The sequence below is a fragment of the Bos taurus genome, chromosome 3 (genome assembly GCF_002263795.3).
Source record: "Bos taurus isolate L1 Dominette 01449 registration number 42190680 breed Hereford chromosome 3, ARS-UCD2.0, whole genome shotgun sequence".
Classification (NCBI taxonomy): Eukaryota; Metazoa; Chordata; class Mammalia; order Artiodactyla; family Bovidae; genus Bos; species Bos taurus.
This window is the reverse complement of record NC_037330.1, coordinates 76481448-76503437: the sequence shown is the minus strand read 5'-3', so window position 1 is coordinate 76503437 and position 21990 is coordinate 76481448. Positions and strand designations below refer to the sequence as shown.

Here is a 21990-nt window from a genome sequence, read left to right as displayed (position 1 = left end):
AGGGTCTTTTCTAATGAGTTGGTTCTTTGCATCAGGTGACCAAACTATTGGAGCTTCAGCTTCAGCATCAGTCCTTCCAATGAATATGCAGCTGCAAACTCCTTTTGAATTGACTGGTTTGATCTCCTTGCAGTCCAAGGGACTCCCAAGAATCTTCTCTAGCACTACAGTTTGAAAGCATCAACTTTTCAGCACTCGGCCTTCTTTATAGTCCAACTCTCATATCCTTATATGACTACTGGAAAAACCATAGCTTTGACTAGATGGACCTGTGTCAGTAAAGTGATGTATTTGCTTTTTAATGCACTGTCTAGATTTGTCATAGCTTTCCTTTCAAAGGAGCAAGCATCTTTTAATTTTGTGGCTGCAGTCACTGTCTGAAGTGAATTTGGGGGACAAGAAAATAAACTCTGTCACTGCTTCTACTTTTTCCCTTTCTATTTGACATGAAGTGATGGGACTGGATGCCATGATCTTAGTTTTTTGAATGTTGAGTTCAAGCCAGCTTTTTCACTCTCCTCTTTCACCCTCGTCACAAGGCTCTTTTATTCCTCTTCACTTTCTGACATTAGAGTGGTATCATCTGCATATCTGAGGTTGTTGATATTTCTCCCAGCAGTCTTAACTCCAGCTTGAGATTCATCCAGCCCAGCGTTTCTCATGATGTACTCTGCATATAGGTTAAATAGGCAGGGTGACAATGTACAGCCTTGTGATCCTTTCCCACTTTTGAACCTATCAGTTGTTCTATGTCTGGTTTTAACTGTTGTTTCTTGATCTGCATAGATGTTTGTCAGGAGACATGTAAGGTGGTCTGGTATTCCCATCTCTGTAATAATTTTCCACAGTTCGTTGTGATCCACAGAGTTAAAGGCTTTTGTATAGTCAGTGAAGCAGGAGTAGATATTCTTCTGGAACTCCCTTCTTTCTCCATAATCCACAGAAGCTGGCCTTTTGATCTCTGTTTCGTCTGCCTCCTGAAAACCCTGCTTGTACATCTGGAGGTTCTTACTTCATGTAGTGCTGAAGCCTAGCTTGTCATATATAAACATTATTATACTGAGGTAAGTTCCATGGATACCTATTATTATAACAGTCCCAAAAGGAAAAAAGAGAGAAAGGGCAGAGTATATTTGATCATACAATAGTTGAAAACTTTCCTAACTGGGGAAAGGAAACATCCAGGTCCAAGAAGCAGGAGAGTCCCAAACAAGATGAATGCAGGAAGTCCACACTATAAGACATTATAGTTTAAAAAAATGATAAAGAATCTTGATAGCAATAAGAGAAAAGCAACAATTACATACAAGGGAACTGCTATAAGACTATAATCTGATTTTTAAGCAGAAACTTTGCAGACCAGAAGGGGAGTGGCATGGTGTATTCAAAGTGATGAATCAAAAAAAAAAAAAAAAAAAAAAACAACTATAACCAAGAATACTGTACCTAGCAAGCCTATTATTCAGATATGAAGGAGAAATAAAGAATCTTACAGACATGCAAAGGTGTAAGATTTCAGTGCCACTAAACCATTTTTAAAATAACTGTTAAAGGGACTTCTCAAGAGACACAGATGTATAGAACAGTCTTTTGGACTCTGTGGGGAGGGGGATAATTTGGGAGAATGGCATTGAAACATGTAAAATATCATGTAAGAAATGAATCGCCAGTCCAGGTTTGATGCAGGATACAGGATGCTTGGGGCTGGTGCACTGGGATGATCCAGAGGGATGGTATGGGGAGGGAGATGGGAGGGGGGTTCAGGATTGGGAACATGTGTACACCCGTGGTGGATTCATGTTGATATATGGCAAAACCAATACAATATTGTAAAGTAATTAGCCTCCAATTAAAATAAAAAAATAAAAATAAATAAACAAAAATAAAAAGAAACCCCCAAAACCCCCCAAACAAACAAACAAACAAAAAAGACCACAACTAAAAAGAGAATTATAAGAGGAAAAAGTCTCATGGGTAAAAGTAACAGACAAATGACATGTAACATTGGTAGGGAGGTTAAAAGACAAAAGTACTAAAATCATTTATATCCACCAAGAGTGGATAAAGGCTACACAATACAAAAGATGTAAAATATAATGCCAAAACATTAAATATGAGGGGATGGGGAAGTAAAAATGCATGCTTGTTAGAATGTATTCAAACTTATTTAGGAGATCATCAACTTAAAATAATCATATATATTCATATAGGTTGTTATATATGAACCTCATGGTAACGCAATTCAGAAACCTATTATAGATTCATGCACGAAGGTAGAATGGAATATAAGTGTAACACTAAAGAAAGTCATCAAATCACAAGGGAAAAGAGCAAGAGAAAAAGAATGGAACAAAATGAAATACAAAAGCAATCAGAAAACAATTAGCAAAATGGCAATAAATATATATATCAATAATTACTTTAAAAATGTAAATGGACTAAATGCTCTAATTAAATGGCACAAGTTGGCACAATGTATAATTTTTTTTTAATTAAAAAAAATAAGAGAGGGCCCAAATAAATAAAATCAATGAAAGAAGTTACAACTCTACAGAAATACAAAGGTCCATAAGACACTGCTACAAAGAAGTATGGGCTTCTCTGATGGCTCAGATGGTAAAGAATCTGCCTGCAATGCAGGAGACCTAGTTTTGATGCCTGGATGCCTCCAGGGAAGATTCCCTGGAGAAAGGAATGGCTACCCACTCCAGTATTCTTGTCTAGAGAATCCCATGGACAGAAGAGCTTGGCAGGCTTCAATCCATGGAGTTACAAAGAATCAGACATGATTGAGCGACTAACACTTTCACTTCACTTTCACAAACAATCATGCCCCAATAAAATGGAGGAACTAGAAGAAGTGGGTAAAATTCCTTGAAACATATAATCTCCCAAGACTGATCAGAAAGAAATACAAAATATGAATAGACTAATTATTAATTAATCTGTTAGACCAATTACTATTAGTTAGTTTATTCATATTTTGTATTTCTTGCTGATCAGTCTTGGGAGATTGTATATTGCCAGTTATTAAACTGAATCAATTACAAAAACTCTCAACAAACAAAAGTCAAAAATCAGATAGCTTCACGCATGAATTTTATAAACCATTTTGTATCTTTTTTTTTCTTTTGCTACATGGCAGAGCATTTGGGATCCTAGTTCCCTAAACAGGGGTTTAACCTTAGCCCTGAGCAGTAAAAGTGCAGAGTCCTAACCATTGGACAGTTAGGGAATTTCCCTGTAAAATACTTAAAGAAAAGTTACCATTTAACCCTTCTCAAACTATTCCAAAAAATTTAAGAGGAAAAAATGTTTATGAATTCATTCTGCAAGGCAAGCATCACCCTGATACTAGAACTAGACAAAAACACCAGAAAAAAAGAAAATTACAGGCCAATATAATTGATAAACATATATGTGAAAATTTTCAACAAAATATTAACAATTGCAAACTGAATTAAGTAATATATTGAAAGGATCCCCTACACCATGATCAAATGGAATTTATCCCAGTGATCCAAGGATGCTTCAGTATTCACAAATCAACCCATTTGATACACCACACTAACATATTGGAAAATAAAAATCATATCATCTCAGACGCAGAGAAAAATTTTTGACAAAATTTAGCAATCCAACATGGATACTTAACTCGGTTAGAATCTCACAGTGTTCATGTATTTTTGCCCCTGAGTTCATTGAGCTTCTTTATAATCATTAGCTTGAATTCATTATCAGATAGAATTGCTTATTGCCACTTTCTTTAGTCTATTTTTGTGAGGTTTTGTCTTGGTCCTTCATTTGGAATATATTCCTCTGTCTACTTATTTGGCCTAATTCTTTGTGGTTATTTCTATGTATTAGGAAGGTTCTTTACATTTCTTCATCTTGACAATGTGTCTTTATGTAGGAGATACCCTGAGGGACCCAGTAACACCTTCTCCTTTGGTTACCAGAGCCACATACTCTAGGGGTGCTCCATATATAGGGTACATGGACCCTTCTGTTGTGGTGGGACTGGCAGGCAGGTGTGCTGGTAGGTAGGGTTGGCCCTGATCTCGTTGGCTGCCGGATGCTGACTCAAGAGGTTGCTGCTAGTTCACTGTTGGGCAGGGCTGAATTCCAGAGTAGCTATCTGTGGGGCCTGAGCGATCCTGGGCCAGGTGGCAGCCCACTGGTGGGCAGAGCCATATTCTAAAGAAGCTGGATGCAGGATCCTGGGGTGCTTGCCCACTGGTGAGAGGTCTTCCCCTGGGCAGCTGGTGGTGGGCTTGGGGGAGGAGTTCAAGACTTCAGTGGGTGAAGTAACTGAAGATGTGGGAGAAATAGCAAGTGAATTAGAAGTGGAGCGTAAAGATGTGACTGAGTTGTTGCAGTCTTATGATAAAACTTTAATGGATGAGGAGTTGCTTCTATTAATCAATGAGCAAAGAAAGTGGTTTCTTGAGATGGAATCTACTCTTGGTGAAGATTGTTGAAATGACAACAAAGGATTTAGTTGTTCAGTCACTAAGTCGTATCTGACCCTTTGCAACCACATGGACCCACTAGGCTTCCCTGTCCTTCACCATCTCCTAGAGTTTGAATATTATACAAATTTACTTGATAAAGCAGTGGCAGAGTTTGAGAGGATTGAATATGCCTGTATTTCTATCATAGCAGGGGGCCTTGGCACCGGGAGATGATTTGATAAACACTTGTTAAATGAATAGCTAAATCAATTTATAGAGGTTTGAAGAAAGGACATCATTTTTCAATCAGTAATTTTTAAAATGCTTATACTCTAAATGAGTATAAGATGAAGCAAACAAAGACAAGAGTGAAAGGCTTTGAGACATATAAAACATCTTTGTCAATCACTCTGTAATATCTCTATCAAGTCTCAGCCCTGGCATTGCTGTTAGACCCTCTATATTGCAGTCTCACAGGAACAAGATCATAGATTCTTGTTTTCATGGCTTTCTGCCCACTGGGCAGCAATATTCTTTCAGGCTCTAAAATGAGCATAGCTAACCATTTGTGACAAGAGACTGAAGAAAGCAATAGCACCTACAATATAGAGGAAGAAGTACACTGGATTATAAACTCACGGGGTTTTGTTGGTGTTTGGACACCCTCCTCTACCCTCACCATTAATAGATGTGATCCACAGAGAAGCTGCTGTAGGATGAAGCATGCTCTCCCTGGAAAAGATAAAATTAACTACAGGGCCCAGATTGCTTAATCAACCATCTGGAGTTTGCGCAGACTGACTTTCTCTCTTTTTTTTTAAATGAATTTTTTACTTCGCTAGACCAATTAACTTGGTACTTTGAGTGAACTGAACTTGGAGATATCAATGATTCAGCCCTCCGTGCCGAGCTTGAGAACAGATTCAGCCAGTAAGATTCCATCTTCTTAGGGAGACTGCCAAGAAAGAAAGAGTTCTGAATGCAAACAGCGTTTTGACTAACAAACAAATAGAACAAAAAATAGAACAGTTTCTTTATCTTGCGCTATTGTGCCCCTTTAAAGTTTAGTTCTTATTCTTAAAAAAAAAAAAATGCAATTTCTCACACCACCTGTACTGTGAACAAACCTTTCCTTTTCTTCACTTTCACTTTTGGAAAGCCTATCGATATGCTATTCTGACAACATGATGGCCCTTGTCTTTATCTATTCCCTCTGCTGCCCTAGAAAAGGAGCAGACTATTAGACAAAAAGCAGGGTGATTTAAATCTGCATGGTTTTCTATGCCCCTGGGAGCAGGCTGGTCCCTGCTGTGAATCTGGCAGTCAACCTTTAAAAAAAAATTTTTTTTTTAACCAAACCATCTGCCAGCTTCAGTTCTCTGGTAATAATTGTGCTACTTACTCCATCTGTACTTATAAGATAACTAGTTGTCTTCACAAATTAAGCCAGTCCCATCTGTTTCTCTACCTTATAAATGAGTACAAGGGCTTCACACCCCTCCTGGAATATGGACAACATGACGCACGGAGAGCTGTGGGAGGAAGTCGAGGGGTTTCTCTTCCTACTGAAGGAGAAGTGCTGCCTTCTCAGAGCCCAGCATTTTCTATCCTGGATTTGCAAGGGTGCAGCGAGTCCATCATGTGTGATTTATCCTGTGTATCCAAGCTGTTAGACTTCAGAAAAGGCATAGTTACTCCAAAGGACTGGCTGTGGGTAGGCTCTGTGGGAGCACAGTGCAGTTGCTCAGTTAAGCACCAAGGCAAAGAAGAACGTTGATGCAGTGACCATTCTGTTTTCTGTTGAGAAAAGGAGAGAGATTAAGAAATAAGATCAGGGTTAAATGAAAACTTTCTGTAATGTAACCAGATTAGATCCTGGCCAGTAATAAAACTCAATAAATAACAGTAAAAAAAAAAAAAAAAAAAGAAAGAAATAAGATCAATGGGACCTCATGCAGTTGTTCTGTCCCCTTGCTGCTCTCAATCTGAATCCATGGAACAAAAGCCTAAATTTGTTTCATAAAATCCTAGGACATAAAAGAGTTAATATATTTTTCCTAAATGACTAACAGAGAGCAATTTACACATTTTGAGACTCAGGCTCAATATATGATATAGCATATCATCTTTCTGCCACCAAAATTCACAGGTTAGAGACTCCCCAGGGAAGTTCCCCTTCTATTCCTAGAAGGGTATGAGAGCTGGTAGAGATCTCCCCAGTGTTAAAGGATAATTTCTGAGAAATAAAGTCAAATCACGAGTCTACCACAAATATAAAATGAATGTGAATGACTCTTTAAAATTCATTAATTGATGAATAAACCAGTGCAGTGTTATAATTGATTCAATGGAGAACCCAAAGAGCAGGAATATTTTTAGACAATTGGAATGCTTAATGAATTTGCTTAATAAACCCAAAACTGACTCCTGAAGGAGGGGAGGAAAAATCAATGCATCTGTACCAGTCAAAATCCATTTGCATATATATAGACAATTATTATTTCTGTTATCAGTTATCTACAATTTATAGAATTATGAAATAGCTCAAAGGCAATGAAAAGTACAGAGAACATATAAAATTAGATAATGAGAAAAGTTTTCCATTGAAGATACCAGTAATAATTTTTGTTCATTTCAAGGATATTTATACCTGCTTTGAGAGTAAGAATTATGAAGTACTGGTTGGAGCCTGAGCTGTAGAGTAAAAAGCTAGGTTTGGCTTCTTGCTCTGTCACCTACTAGATTTTTCATTTTTGAAAATTAGATTTATTAAATTAAATAAAATCTTTCTCTGGGCCTCTGAATCCTCATCTATAAAACGAGATTGACTATAATATTTACCTGACAATGGTGTCACAGTCGTTGTTTATGCTATAGCTTCCTGTGAAATAGGGTGTAGGAAATGCTTTTCCATACAAGTGTTATCAGTAACAGTAATTAACTTTACTTTAAATTCTTGTTATGCACCAGACATTTTGTCAAACACTAGTCCATGGGTTGCCTTATTTAATTTTCACTTCAAATCTGTGCAATTATTATTATTATCATATTGCAGATGATAAAAATTAAGCTCAAAAAGGTAAATTACCACCCAATGTCACAGTGGCTGAGCAGGAATTCAATGACTGGAAGCCTGAGCCAAAGTCTATGGTCTTAACTCTACTACCCATAGGAGGGCTGTATGTATATTGGAAAGGACTTTGAGGCTGCTCACTGTCTCTCCATCTCTCTTTTAAAAAATATTTGTTTATTTATTTTGTGCTTACCTTATTTTTTAAAAATAATTTTTATTGGAGTATAGTAGATTTACAATGTGTTAGTTTCAGGTATACAGCAGACTGAGTCAGTGATACATATACATATATCCACTCTTTTTTAAATTCTTTGCAAATATGTCTTGAGGAATTTGAGATAACTGCCCATCTTGGGGTCTGGTTGAGAGGGAGGATCTTTGCTGAAAGAGTGGGTGGAGAAAGCAGACCTTTGGAAATTTCACTTTAGATATATATTAAGGCATACCTAGAAAGATCCTCATATTATGTTGTGCACAACTCAGTACCTCCTTCTCTTCCCATTTTAGACAAGGGACTCCAAGCAGAAAAGGGAGGAAGCCGGCATATTTTGTTAAGACATACCATAGATTAAAAATTTGGAGTGAATATTTCTACTTTTCTTCACTTAATATTGTGGAATTTCCTGAGAGATGGAGACTGTTTCTATTCCCCCTCTTGAGAAACTCATATAAGACTATGTCATTTTAGCAGAGCTATTTTGTGGCATTGATGATGTCATTGGTATTTATATCAAAGACATTGATTGATTTGTTCTGATATTAACAATCAGCTTTCATGTTCTTTGATATGTATGGGTTTCTTAAAAAATTTTTTTTGGACTCAGATAGAATCATATAAAAATGCTGAGGAAAATTTATTATAGCTAGTAGCATTTATTTCTGACAAAAAGACCATACAAAACAAAAGATATGTATGGGTTTATTTAGCAAAATTCAATGAATTCCATTGTCATTGACATGTTTATTTTTTTGGTGAACTGAGTACCTATAAATGATTTTGCATCTGGAAACTGTTTATTTTTTTTTTTTTAAGAAAAATAATAGTGATTAGATTTGGCTAAAGACAAAGTAAAATAGAATGTTTCTTTTTAGGGTTTATTTTGTGTGCTCCTCCAGACACTAAATTTGATAAAATTTCTTTTTTGCCTGTCATTAATATTGAATGATGAACACCCAGGACTGATCTTTAGACTGGACTGGTTGGATCTCCTTGCAGTCCAAGGGACTCTCAAGAGTCTTCTCCAACACCACAGTTCAAAAGCATCAATTCTTTGGCGCTCAGCTTTCTTCACAGTCCAACTCTCACATCCATACATGACCACTGGAAAAACCATAGTGTTGACTAGATGGACCTTTGTTGGCAAAGTAATGTTTCTACTTTTTAATATGCTATCTAGGTTGGTCATAACTGGACTGATGCTAAAGCTGAAACTCCAATACTTTGGCTACCTCACATGAAGAGTTGACTCATTGGAAAAGACTCTGATGCTGGGAGGGATTGGGGGCAGGAGGAGAAGGGGACGACAGAGGATGAGATGGCTGGATGGCATCACCAACTCGATGGCCATGAGTTTGAGTAAACCCTGGAAGTTGGTGAAGTGCAGGGAGGCATGGCGTGCTGTGATTCATGGGGTAGCAAAGAGTCGGACATGACTGAGCAACTGAACTGAACTGAACTGAGTATTGAATGATCTGCTTTTAGAATTGAAGGACCAGTCTACTGTTCTCCTCCAGCACCTATTTTATAAGCAGGTAAGTAGAGCTTAGATTATTTTATGAGTAATATTATTGAAGGAGTAAATATGATTTAATTACTCAGGCTCTTTAAATCTTCTGTCACTGTCATGTAATCTCTATCAACAAAAACTGTTTTATGTCCTTTTGAAGCTAGGCTTTTCTCTTTCTTTACAACTCTGAAAAGGAGAATCATAGACATTTATCACCTTCTAATGTATTTTATTTGTTTGATTTCTTTTCAATATCAGTTATCTAGTTAATGCATGTTAATTGTATATCCACCAGTCCTTCTGTGAATGTGACTCTGAAAATGCACAGAATAACCACCATAGTTGAACTCTTCAGGAGAACTCCAAGCACTCTAGAGATTTTTCAAAGTATCATCCATTTCCATCTAAATACTTCAAGCCTAAAGAAATTAAAGCATCAGTAACATTTCCACATTCTAGTGTGTGGTTAGCTGACTGAAGCTAAGGTAACAGGAAGACAGTTTAGAAATGTTTGGCTAAGTGGGAAGTGGCTGCTTTTCTGACTGAATGCTAATACAAAAGCATTTCTTTCTGAATTAAAGTCTTTTGTGGCACTTGCATGAATAGATGTTCAGGGAAAATCAGCTACTTTTGAAATCCTGGGTCCACTAGAAAACGCCTTGATTCTTCCCTAAAGCACATCAATGCTGTTGTCTAAACCAAGTGATGAATTCTCACAAGAGTCATTTGGCTACTTCCAACTTATTGCTATGTAGTAAAGGTTTTTCAAACTCCTGGAATTAAACTACAATCATTTTATAGAAAGAAAGATTTCTGAACTTGAACATCAGTGTGTATGCACATGTGTAGAAACAGACCCAGGGTTAAATCAGGATCTGGAAAACTTTTCATCCCATCAGAATTCACTTTGAATTCTTATAAGGCCTCCCAAATGGGGTTCTGTAAGTCTTTCATCATTGCCATGAAATTTCTGTCAGCTCTAGATTTTTCACTCTTGCTCCTGCACCACTCTCTCTTTGCATTTCTCAGTTTCTAAGAGATTGCTCATGTCTCTGTAGTGTATGTGTATGTTTACACACACACACACACACACACACACACACACACACAGGCTTCCTGAGACATAAGAGATGCAGGTTTGATCCCTGGATCAGGAAGATCCCCTGGAGGAGGGCATGGGAACCCATTCCACTTTTCTTGCCTGGAGAATTCCATAGACAGAGAAGTCTGGTGGGTTATAGTCCTTAGGATCACAAAGAGTCAGACACAACTGAGCAACTTTGTGTGTGTATGTATGTATGTATGTGTGTGTATATATATATGTATGTATTTAAGCTCAGTTTATTCTTCACTGATGCTCTCTGTCTTCATTTCAGCAAGTGGATTAGAAACTCTTTAGTATCATTCTTTTTCTGTCATTCAGAGCTAAGAACACTGAATTTGAGGTCATGTGAGTTGAATGTATCTGTTCTCTTCTGCTCACCAGCGTAGAAAGTTTGGATAAGTTATTTGACTTGACATTGCTGAGTTCCACCTTACTTATCTACAAAATGGAGTTAAGCATGCTTGTCTCACGATCATGAGGACTGACCAGTAATGCTGTGTTTTAATGAGTGCCTTTTTTTAAATTTAATTTTTATTCTTTGGCCACGCCTTGTGGCATGTGGGATCTTAGTTCACCAACAAGAGATTGAACCCATGATCCCTGAACTGGAAGCTCAGAGTATTAACTGCTGGGTCACCAAGGGAAGTCCAAACCCTTGGTCTTTTTTTTTTTTTATTTTAATTTATTTATTTGGCCAAGTCAGGTTTTAGTTGTGGCACTTAGGATCCTTGATCTTCATTGCAGCATGCAAGATCTCTTTTAGTTGAGGCATGCAGGATCTTTAGTGGCAGCATGTGGGATCTAATTTACTGCCTAGGGCTTGAACCTGGGCCCCCTGCATTGGGAACATAGAGTCTTAGCCACTGGACCATCAGAGAAGTCCCCCCACAGTCTTTTAACTGAGATCATACCTGGTCTCAACTTAATGAAGCTCAGGTTCTTGATGTCTTGTCACAGAAAGAATTCAAGTAAGAGACAACATGATAGGTAAGAAGTGGATTTATTTAGAGATGAACACATTCCACGACAGAGTGTGGGCCATCTCAGAAGGCGAGAGCAGCCAGAACCTATTTTTGACAGACACTGTGCAAGATGCTTCACACACATTTTCCCCTCATGAAGCAGATCTCCAAGGCATACTATTTAATCATCATTTTATGTTTGAGGAAACTGAGGTCCACTGAATTTCCTCCAGCTACTGAGTGCATGGATAGAATTCTGACCCAGGTATGTGCTTCTATATTTGCTAGTGTTTTGCTTAGTTTCAGGTCATGTCTGTAATCTGTCTCTCTGGTTCATGACAACCTGAACCACACATGAACTTTCTTCACTGGTTGCCCTTTGGATTATCTGTTTACTGTTTAGTCTTTAGAGCCAAGTTACAATATTGCTTTTTACAGGGATTTTCTTGCTTGGGCTTCCCAGGTGGGGCTAGTGGTAAAGAATCTGCCTAATGCAGGAGACATAAGAGACATGGGTTCAATCCCTGGATCAGGAAGATCCCCTGGAGGAGGGCATGGCAACCCACTCCAGTATTCTTCCCTGGAGAATCCCATGGACAGAGGGGCCTGGTGATTCATAGGGTCAAAAATAGATATGACTGAAGCAACTTAACAAGTAGCGCAGATGGTAATCAGGACCATAGACTTAGAAACCAGATAGCCTAGAGTCAAATCCCAGCTTTCCAGCTATGTGACCTCGATCAAGTTACTTAATTTCTGTATGTCTTGGTTTTCTTATATGTAAATGAAGATAGAAATACCTATGTCAAGGTTGTTGGGAAGATTAAGTTGTTCTATGCAAAGCACTTAGAATACTGTCTGAAATGTGTTAAGTACTATTATCAGTGTTGGCTATAAAATCATCCCAGAAAGCCCTGATTTTTTAAAGTCCACTTGCAATATAAAACATAACTATAGTTTCTTCTCCTAACCTTCAGTTTCCTAATCTTCAATTTGACAACTTTTATAAACTGGATTCTTTGCTTGGGAATTTATGAACCATACTTGTAAATTTAATTCTCTGAGAATTTCTGATGAAAAGGTACCTGTTGAATTTTGTTTAAGGCAGTGTTTCTCATTATTTTTCCACTTCCCCCTCCCATGTTTTAGAATACCCACACAGTGTAAGCAATGGTAGTCTAGTGAGGTCTGGCTTCTTTTATTAAGAGACCATGTGAAGAAAGTACTTAGGAAACTTTGTCTTAAATACATCAGTTCAGTTCAGTCACTCAGTCGTGTCCGACTCTTTGCGACCCCATGAATTGCAGCACGCCAGGCCTCCCTGTCCATCACCAGCTCCCGGAGTTCACTCACACTCACGTCCATCGAGTCAATGATGCCATCCAGCCATCTCATCCTCTGTCATCCCCTTCTCCTCCTGCCCTCAATCCATCCCAGCATCAGACTCTTTTCCAATGAATCAACTCTTCGCATGAGGTGGCCAAAGTACTGGAGTTTCAGCTTTAGCATCATTACTTCCAAAGAAATCCCAGGGCTTATCTCCTTCAGAATGGACTGGTTGGATCCCCTTGCAGTCCAAGGGACTCTCAAGAGTCTTCTCCAACACCACACTTCAAAAGCATCAATTCTTCGGCACTCAGCCTTCTTCACAGTCCAACTCTCACATCCATACATGACCACAGGAAAAACCATAGCCTTGACTAGATGAACCTTTGTTGGCAAAGGAATGTCTCTGCTTTTGAATATGCTGTCTAGGTTGGTCATAACTTTCCTTCCAAGGAGTAAGCGTCTTTTAATTTCATGGCTGCAGTCACCATCTGCAGTGATTTTGTAGCCCCAGAAAATAAAGTCTGACACTGTTTCCACTGTTTCCCCATCTATTTCCCGTGAAGTGATGGGACCAGATGCCATGATCTTCGTTTTCTGAATGTTGAGTTTTAAGCCACCTTTTTCACTCTCCTCTTTCACCTTTATCAAGAGGCTTTTTAGTTCCTCTTCACTTTCTGCCATAAGGGTGGTGTCATCTGCATATCTGAGGTTATCGATATTTCTCCTGGCAATCTTGATTCCAGCTTGTATTTCTTCCAGCCCAGCATTTCTCATGATGTACTCTGCATATAAGTTAAATAAGTAGGGTGACAATACACAGCCTTGACGAGCTGTATAGTAATTTTGTCTTTGTAGCTAATTAAATTACCAGAAGAATATTTGCTTAGCTTATCTTGATCCAGGCTATTCAGATTCACCAAACCGTGTTGCATTTAAATATTTTGAGCACTAGTTATACTGAAAATAGAGATAAAAAGCAATCATTTGCAATTCATTTGGGCTATTGTGGTCTATCATGTTGAGAATATTATCTTTCATATGGATTAGGCTCTTCCATATACAATCACCTATGATGAATTTTTACTTTAGGGTTCTCTGCTGGGAATAAATTTGTTTTCCTTGAAGAACCAAGGAAAACAATATTATTCTCCTTTCTGATGAGAATCTTTTCATGAAAAATTCCAAGAAGTTCAAGGAAATATTTGAAGCCTATAAAGGACAATTTTATGTTTGACAATTTTATATTCTTCTTTTCTATGGTCCTAGTTTTCTATGTCCATATTTGCTTGCACTGTTTTTTATTACAAGCCACCTGAAGTTCTTTGTGGAAAGATGTAGATATATAATAAATGTTAAATAAGAAAGCTTTAAGAGGGAAGCACTTGCTATCAAAGGAAGCAATTGCGATATAAGTTTCTGTGAGATTTAGGGGCAGATTGCCAAGCAGCTCAGGAGAATTCAGCTGTGGGAATGAGGGAAGGACAGGAATATCAGAGAGAATCTAACTTGTGAGATGCATCATTAAGGAAAATGTCATGGTCCTGGCGCAGGTTGGAAAAGAATTTCTAGACATGAGACAGAATGAGAGGGAATATTATAATGGAAGATGCTGTTAGAAGAGTTGTCAGCTCAAGGGAGAACCAATGTTGAACAGGGCTCTTTAGTCCACTTTTATACCCAGGGTACAAGGGGTGGGATAGGGGTCTTGTGCGTCAGTTGCTGATTGGATGAGTCATGCATAGTGGATGGGGGAAGCCTAGGGCAAATACCTTCTCCCTATAGGGTAGGAGAGGAGACAGGTTTTACTGTTTCATTAATAGTTACAACATAGGGGAGGAAAGGACAATAAGGGTCTGGTTTTTCCATTCTTGCATTCCAAGACCCTCCTTGGTTTTATCTGCTCTTTAATCCTTGGTCACCACAGAAAAGATAGGAAAAGTTCTCCTTATTAAGAGAATAATACTTATAAAGGCAAAATAGCAAGACAGTATGTCTACAGGGTATTTAGGGATTGGCTGGTAGTGCAGTCGAGGTGAAACACAGAGTTGTTGGGAATAATGAAGCAGGGATGTTGAGTAGGGCCTTGTTCCTTCTCATCACCATGGTGATTACTAGAATGTTCTCAGAGTTATTGTGGCTACTGGGTTTAAAACCACTCTCCCCTAACCTCTGATGATATTTCTGTGTCTGGTAAATTCTATGTACTCCTTGTAATAATAGTGATTTATAATCATCATGGGTTTCCCTTGTGGCTCAGTGGTAAAGAATCTGCCTGCCAATGCAGGAGACAAGGGTTTGATTCCTGAGTTGGTAAGATCTCATGGAGAAGGAAATGACAACCCATTCCAGTATTCTTACCTGGCAAATCCCATGGATAGAGGAGCCTGGTGGGCTACAGTCCATGGGGTCGCAAAGAGTCAGACATGACTGAGCAACTGAGCTTGCTCGCATAATCATCATGAACCAACATAGGGATTATCGATACATTAAATGAGGATTTACATATTATAGAACAATGAGAGTCATAAGTAACCTGGGATTGTATGAAGTTTTCTGGGAAGAAATGACATCATAATGGATATTTTTTTTGGAGAAGTAGTTTTTAACTGATGCTGTTCTGATTGTATACACTGTTTTACCACAACTTGTCAAGGAAGTTATTGTATATCAAGAGGAGTTAATTGTCCATGCCATTCTGTGCATATGTTATCCACTTAGTAGAAAATAGTCTTCGTTGTTAGTAGAATGTATCTCCCAAGAGCTGCTGCTTCATTGTATTGTATTATATCACTGTGGCCAGGATGATTCACAGAACTCCTAACTTTTCCACTGTGTGTTGCAGTGAAAAGGCATCTTTGGAGCTCTGCCTAAAGATGATGGCTCCACTGTGGACACAGTCAGATGATTTTCTCCAGTTCTCCTTTTTCCTTTTTTCAAGAACAGTATGCTATCAGGGGTCCCCTATATGTATAACATTCATTCCCTCATACCAATTCTTAGTTTTTCTATAAGGATATTTTATAAAATATATCTGACAGCTTCTCTAAATTGCCATTATTACTTTTTAAAAATCATGGGATGTATGGTAAGAGAAGAACATTATTAGAACAGATAATTTCTGGCTAGATAATAGTTAATGTCTAATAATTCACTGAAGTATGATTGGCTCCTGATTATTTTTGTTCCCATTCTCTGATTCAGTATTTCCTTATTTTACCAAACTAGGCATTTTGCTGAGACATTGTGAAGTAGAAGGTTATATAGTGAGGAATTATAAAGGTTAATTTAAGGTAGATTTAAACCTACCATATCAGTATTAAGGCTAAATGTAAATGGTCCCATATCACATTTTGAAGGTAGAGATTGTCAGATTGGATAAAAATCTCTGCTGCCAACCTAATACTCACTTTAAGTAGGAAAACACAAATAGGTTAAAAGTAAAATGATAATGAAAATATACCATGATAACACTATTTAAAAGAATCTTTATCTTGCTATATTAATATAAGACAAAATATATTTTCAAGCAAAGAAATTACCAGAGGCAAAGAATGTTATTTCACAATAATAAAGGGATTATTTCATAAAGAGGACCCAATAATTCTAAAGGTTTATGCATCAATCCTAAACATTCAAATAATGGAGAAAAAAGTGACAGAATAGTGAAGTGACATAGACAAATCTATAGCTACACTTAAGTATTTTAATACCATTCTTTCAATAATGGAGCAAGTATACAAAAATATCAGTAATTATACACAAGATCTGTACAACATTGTCAAACGATTAGACACAATTACCATTTATAGAACACTTTACCTAATAAAAGAGCAAAATACATATTCTTTACAAAGTGTACATGGAACACTTACCAATATAGACCATATTCTCAGCATAAAGCAAGTGTCTATAAATTTAAAAATGATCAAGTCATACAAATTATATTCTCTGACTATAGTGGAATTAAGCTAGAAATCGGTAATGTAAAGGTATCTTGAAACTCTCCAAATATTTAGAAATTAAACTCAGTCATTTCAGTCGATCAGTCATGTCCAACTCTTTGCGACCCCATGGACTGCCGCACACCAGACTTCCCTGTCCATCACCAACTCGTGGAGCTTGCTCAAACTCATGTCCTTTGAGTTGGTGATGCCATCCAACCATTTAATCTTCTGTGATCCCCTTCTCCTCCTAAATATTTCATGGATTAAAGGAGTAGTCAAAAAGAAAATTTGAAAGTGTCTTGAATGGAAAGAAAGCAAAACACAATATATCAAAAGTTCTAGATGCCACTAAAGCAAGGTTTAAAGGAAAATTTATAGCACTAAATGTCTATATTAAAAAAAGAACAAAGAACTAAAATCAGTGATCTCAGCTTTTATTTTAAAAAAACTAAAAGTGGAAGAGCAAATGAAACTTAAATCAAGTAGATGACAAAACTAATAAATATCAGAGCAGAAATCAGTGAACTAGAAAAAGTCAAAAGAGGAAATCGATGAACCCAAAAGCTAGTTCTTCAAGAAGATGAGTGAAATTAATAACTCTCTAGCCAGATTTGTAAGGAAAAGAAGGGCCAAGACAAAAATCCCCAGTACCATGAATGAGAGTTAAAGATACTACATAATATAGAGATATTAAAAGGTTAATAAGAGAATGAATGTTATGAAAAACAATGCCAGTAAGTTCACCAATTTATATGATATGGACAAATTCCTTAAAAGGTATGATCTATTAAAACTCACTGAAGAAGAAATAAATAATCATCTAATATTTATTTTTAAATTGAATTTTTAGTTAAAAATTCACTTGCAAAGAAAACTACAGACCAAGATTGCTTTGTTGGTGAATTCTGTCAAACATTTAAGGAAAAATAATATAAATTATTCATAAACCCTCTGAAAAAAAAAAAAGGAGAGGCTCATTGTTTGAGGCCAACATTATAACTAAAACTAAAAATGCTAATACTAAAACCAAAGATATTGATTGTTACAACAACAAAAACATGTAACCCTTCATTAGAACATAAATGCAAAACTCTTTAAAAATATAATTCACCAATATATACAAAGGATAATATTTCCTGACTGAGTATGATTTCTCCCAAAAATATATGATTGGTTTGGCATTAAGAACTCAATCACTTCAAGTCAGTATATTAAAGTATGGAAAAGTCAGATTCATAGATTTATCCTAGTAGATGCAAGAAAAACATTTGATGAGATTCAAAAGATTCAATAAATTTATTCATTGTTAATGAATAAAACAAAAACTCAAAAATGAGGTGTAGAAAGGTAGTTGTTCAACCTGTAAAACAGGTGCCTAGGAAAAACCTATAATCACATCACTATGAAAGACTGGAGTCTTTCTCCTATAAGGCAAGGATATCCCCTTTCACCATTTGTATTTAACCTTATTGGTGATGTCAGCCAGTGCATGAAGGCACTGTAAAAATTAAAGATATCTAGAATGAAAAAGAGGTAAAACTATCTTTGTTTGCAGGTGATATGATGACTTTCGCAAAAAAATGAAGTCTACAAAAATGCAACCAGATCTAACTGTATTTAGCACATCTACAGGATATAGGATTGATATATAAAGGTCAATTTAATGTTTATATGGTTCAGTTCAGTTCAGTCGCTCAGTCGTGTCCGACTCTTTGCAACCTCATTAATCGCAGCATGCCAGGCCTCCCCATCCATCACCAACTCCCGGAGTTCACTCAAACTCATGTCCATCAAGTTGGTGATGTCATCCAGCCATCTCACCCTCTGTCGTCCCCTTCTCCTGCCCCCAGTCCCTCCCAGCATCAGGGTCTTTTCCAATGAGTCAACTCTTTGCATGAGGTGGCCAAAGTATTGGAGTTTCAGCTTCAGCATCAGTCCTTCCAATGAACACCCAGGACTGATCTCCTTTAGAATGGGCTGGTTGGATCTCCTTGCAGTTTATATGGTAACAGCAAACAATTGGAAATAAAAATACAACTTATTATAGCATTAAATAATATAAAATGTTGTGGGATAAGCTTAATGACATATGTATAAGACATTCACAATGAAAACCATGAAACATTGCTGAAAGAATTTCAAGATGACCTAAATAAATAGGGGACATATTATGTTAATGAAATAGACAATGTTTCCAAGATGTCTGTTCTATATTAATTTATTTTTGGATTCAATGCAGTCCCAATCAAAATCTCGGCAAGCTTTTAATTTTTTTGTAAAAACTGACAAGGTGAGTCTGTAAGTCATATGAAAATGTAAAAAGAAGCCTAGAATTGCCAAAAGAACTTTGAAAAACAAAGGTGGAGGTCATATATTAACCGCTTTCAATGGTTATTATAAAGCTATTAGCAAACAAGGAAGTGTGGTGTTACATATGGTGATACACAGAACAGAATAGAGTCTAGAGACAGACAAAACATAAAAGGTCAATTGATTTTTGATAAAGTTGTCAAGGTAATTCATGAATTTGGTGAAAAGCTTCAATAAATGATACCAGAACAATTGGATATCCATGTGCAAAGAAATAAATCTCAGCTCTTTCTACACACTATTTATAGTGTATAAAAATTAAATTGAAGTGCATTATAGATGTAAAAATAAAAGATAATATTACACAATTTCTAGAAGGAACCATAGGGAAAAAACATTATATCCTTGACTTAGGCAAGGGTTTCTTAAAATACCAAGAGCATGATACATAAAAAAATAATGTTATGTTGAACATCTTGAAACTTAAAAACTTTGGTTTTCAAAAGATACTGTTAAGAATCAGAAAAAATAAGCCACTTTCTGAAAAAAAATATATATCTGATAAAATACTTGTAATCAGACTATATAAACAATTCTTACAACTCAATAAAAACAATAAAACCAGAGAATTTAAACATTTCACAAAGGGAGATACAAGAATGGCAAAGAAGCACAGGAAAAGTCCTCAATACCTTTGTTGTTCAGTCTGCTCAGTCCTGTTCAGCTCTTTGTCATCACATGGACTGCAGCATGCCAGGCTTCCCTGTACTTCACCATCTCGTGGAGCTTGTTCAAACTCACATCCATTGATGTTGCCATCCAACCATCTTGTCCTCTGTCATCCCCTTCTCCACTTGCCTTGAAACTTTTCCAGTGCCAGGGTCTTTTCTAATGAGTCAGATCTTTGCATTTGGTAGCGCAAGTATTGGATCTTCAGTTTCAGCATCAGTCCTTCCAATGAATATTCTGGGTTGATTTCCTTTAGGATTGACTGGTTTGATCTCCTTGCAGTCCAAGGGACTCTCAAGAATCTTCTCCAAAACCATAGTTCAAAAGCATCAATTCTTTGACGCTCAGTTTCTTTATGGTCTGATTCTCACATCCACACTTGACTACTGAAAACCCATAATCTTGAGTAGATGGCAAAGTAATATCTCTGCCTTTTAATATGCTGTCTAGGTTTCTCACAGCTTTTCTTCCAAGAAGCAAGTGTCTTTTAATTTCATGGCTGCAGTTGCCCTCTGCAGTGATTTTGGAGCCTAAGAAAGTAAAGTCTGTCATTGTTTACTTTTCTTCCCCATCTATTTGCCATGAAGTGATGGGACTGGATTCCATGATCTTAGTTTTTTGAATGTTGAGTTTTAAGTCAGTTTTCTTACTCCCCTCTTTCACCTTCGTCTAGAGGCTCTTTAGTTCCTCTTCACCTTCTGCTATAAGGGTGGTTTCATCTGCATATCTGAGGTTACTGATATTTCTTCCTGCAGTCTTGATTCCAGCTGTGCTTCATCTAGCCTGGCATTTTACATGATGTACTCTGCATATAACTTAAATATGCAGGGTGACAATATACAGCCTTGACGTACTCCTTTTCCTATTTGGAACCAGTCTGTTGTTCCATGTCTGGTTCTAACTGTTGCTTCTTGACCTGCATATAGGTTTCTCAGGAGACAGGTAAGGTGGCTTGGTATTCCCATCTCTTGAAGAATTTTCCACAGTTTGTTGTGATCCACACAGTCAAAGGCTTTAGAGTAGTCAATGAAACAGAAATAGATGTTTTTCTGGAACTCTCTTACTTTTTCAGTGATCCAGTGGATGTTGGCAATTTGATCTCTGGTTCCTCTGCCTTTTCTAAATCCAGCTTGAACATCTGGAATTTCTCAATTCATGTGCTGTAGAATTTTGAGCATTACTTTACTAGTCTGTGACATAAGTGCATTGTGTGGTAGTTTAAACATTCTTTGGCATTGCCTTTCTTTGGGATTGGAATGAAAACTGATTTTTTCCAGCCCTGTGGCCACTGCTGAGTTTTCCAAATTTGCTGGCATATTGAGTGCAGCATTTTAACAGCATCATCTTTTAGGATTTGAAGTAGCCCAACGGGAATCCCATCAGTTCTACTAGCTTTGTTCATAGTGATGCTTCCTAAGTCCCACTTGACTTCACACTCCAGGATGTCTGGCTCTAGGTGAGTGATCACACCATCCTGGTTATCTGGGTCATGAAGAACTTTTTTTGTATAGTTTTTCCATGTATTCTTGTCTCCTACTCTTAATATCTTCTGCTTCTGTTAGGTCCATACTATTTCTGTCCTTTATTGTGCCCATCTTTGCATGAAATGTTCCCTTGGTATCTCTCATTTTTTTAAAGAGATCTCTAGTCTTTCCCATCCTATTGTTTTTTTTTTTTTTTTCTATTTCTTTACATTGATCACTGAGGAAGGCTTTCTTATGTCTCCTTGCTATTCTTTGGAACTCTGCATTCAAATGGGTATATCTTTCCTTTTCTCCTTTGCCTTTCTTTTCTCTTCTCAGCTACTTTTAAGGCCTCCACAGACAATCCTTTTGCCTTTTCCAATTTTTTTTTTTCCTTGGGGATGGTTTGGATCACTGCTCCTGTTACGAATCTCTGTCCATAGTTCTTCATGCACTCTATCAGATCTAATCTCTTGAATCTATTTGTCACTTCCACTGTATAATTGTAAGGGATTTTAATTAGGTCATACCTGAATGGGTCTAGTCATTTTCCCCAATTTCTTCTATTTAAGTCTAAATTTTATGGTAAGGAGTTCATGATCTGAGCCACAGTCAGCTCCTGGTTTTGCTGACTATATCAAGCTTCTCCCTCTTTGTCTGCAAAGAATATGATCAATCTTATTTTGGTATTTACCATCTGGTGATGTCCATGTGTAGAATCATCTCTTGTGTTGTTGAAAAAGATGTTTGCTATGACCAGTGTGCTCTCTTTGCAAAATTCTACTAGCCTTTGCCCTGCTTCATTTTCTACTCCAAGGCCAAACTTGCCTTTTATTCCAGGTATCTCTTGACTTCCTACTTTTGCATTCTAGTCCCCTATGATGAAAAGGACAC

At 37.2% G+C, this 21990-nt stretch overlaps 1 long non-coding RNA gene across 1 annotated transcript; it reads right to left on the bottom strand.

Annotated features, from left to right (window-relative positions):
* Nucleotides 1-5070: 5070 nt before the first annotated feature.
* LOC132345008 (uncharacterized) lies at nt 5071-20776 on the bottom strand. The gene is made up of 3 exons (XR_009494106.1): nt 19597-20776; nt 5923-6251; nt 5071-5409 (listed from the first exon to the last, which is right to left on the bottom strand). It is a non-coding gene; the product is annotated as an uncharacterized lncRNA (long non-coding RNA).
* Nucleotides 20777-21990: the final 1214 nt, after the last annotated feature.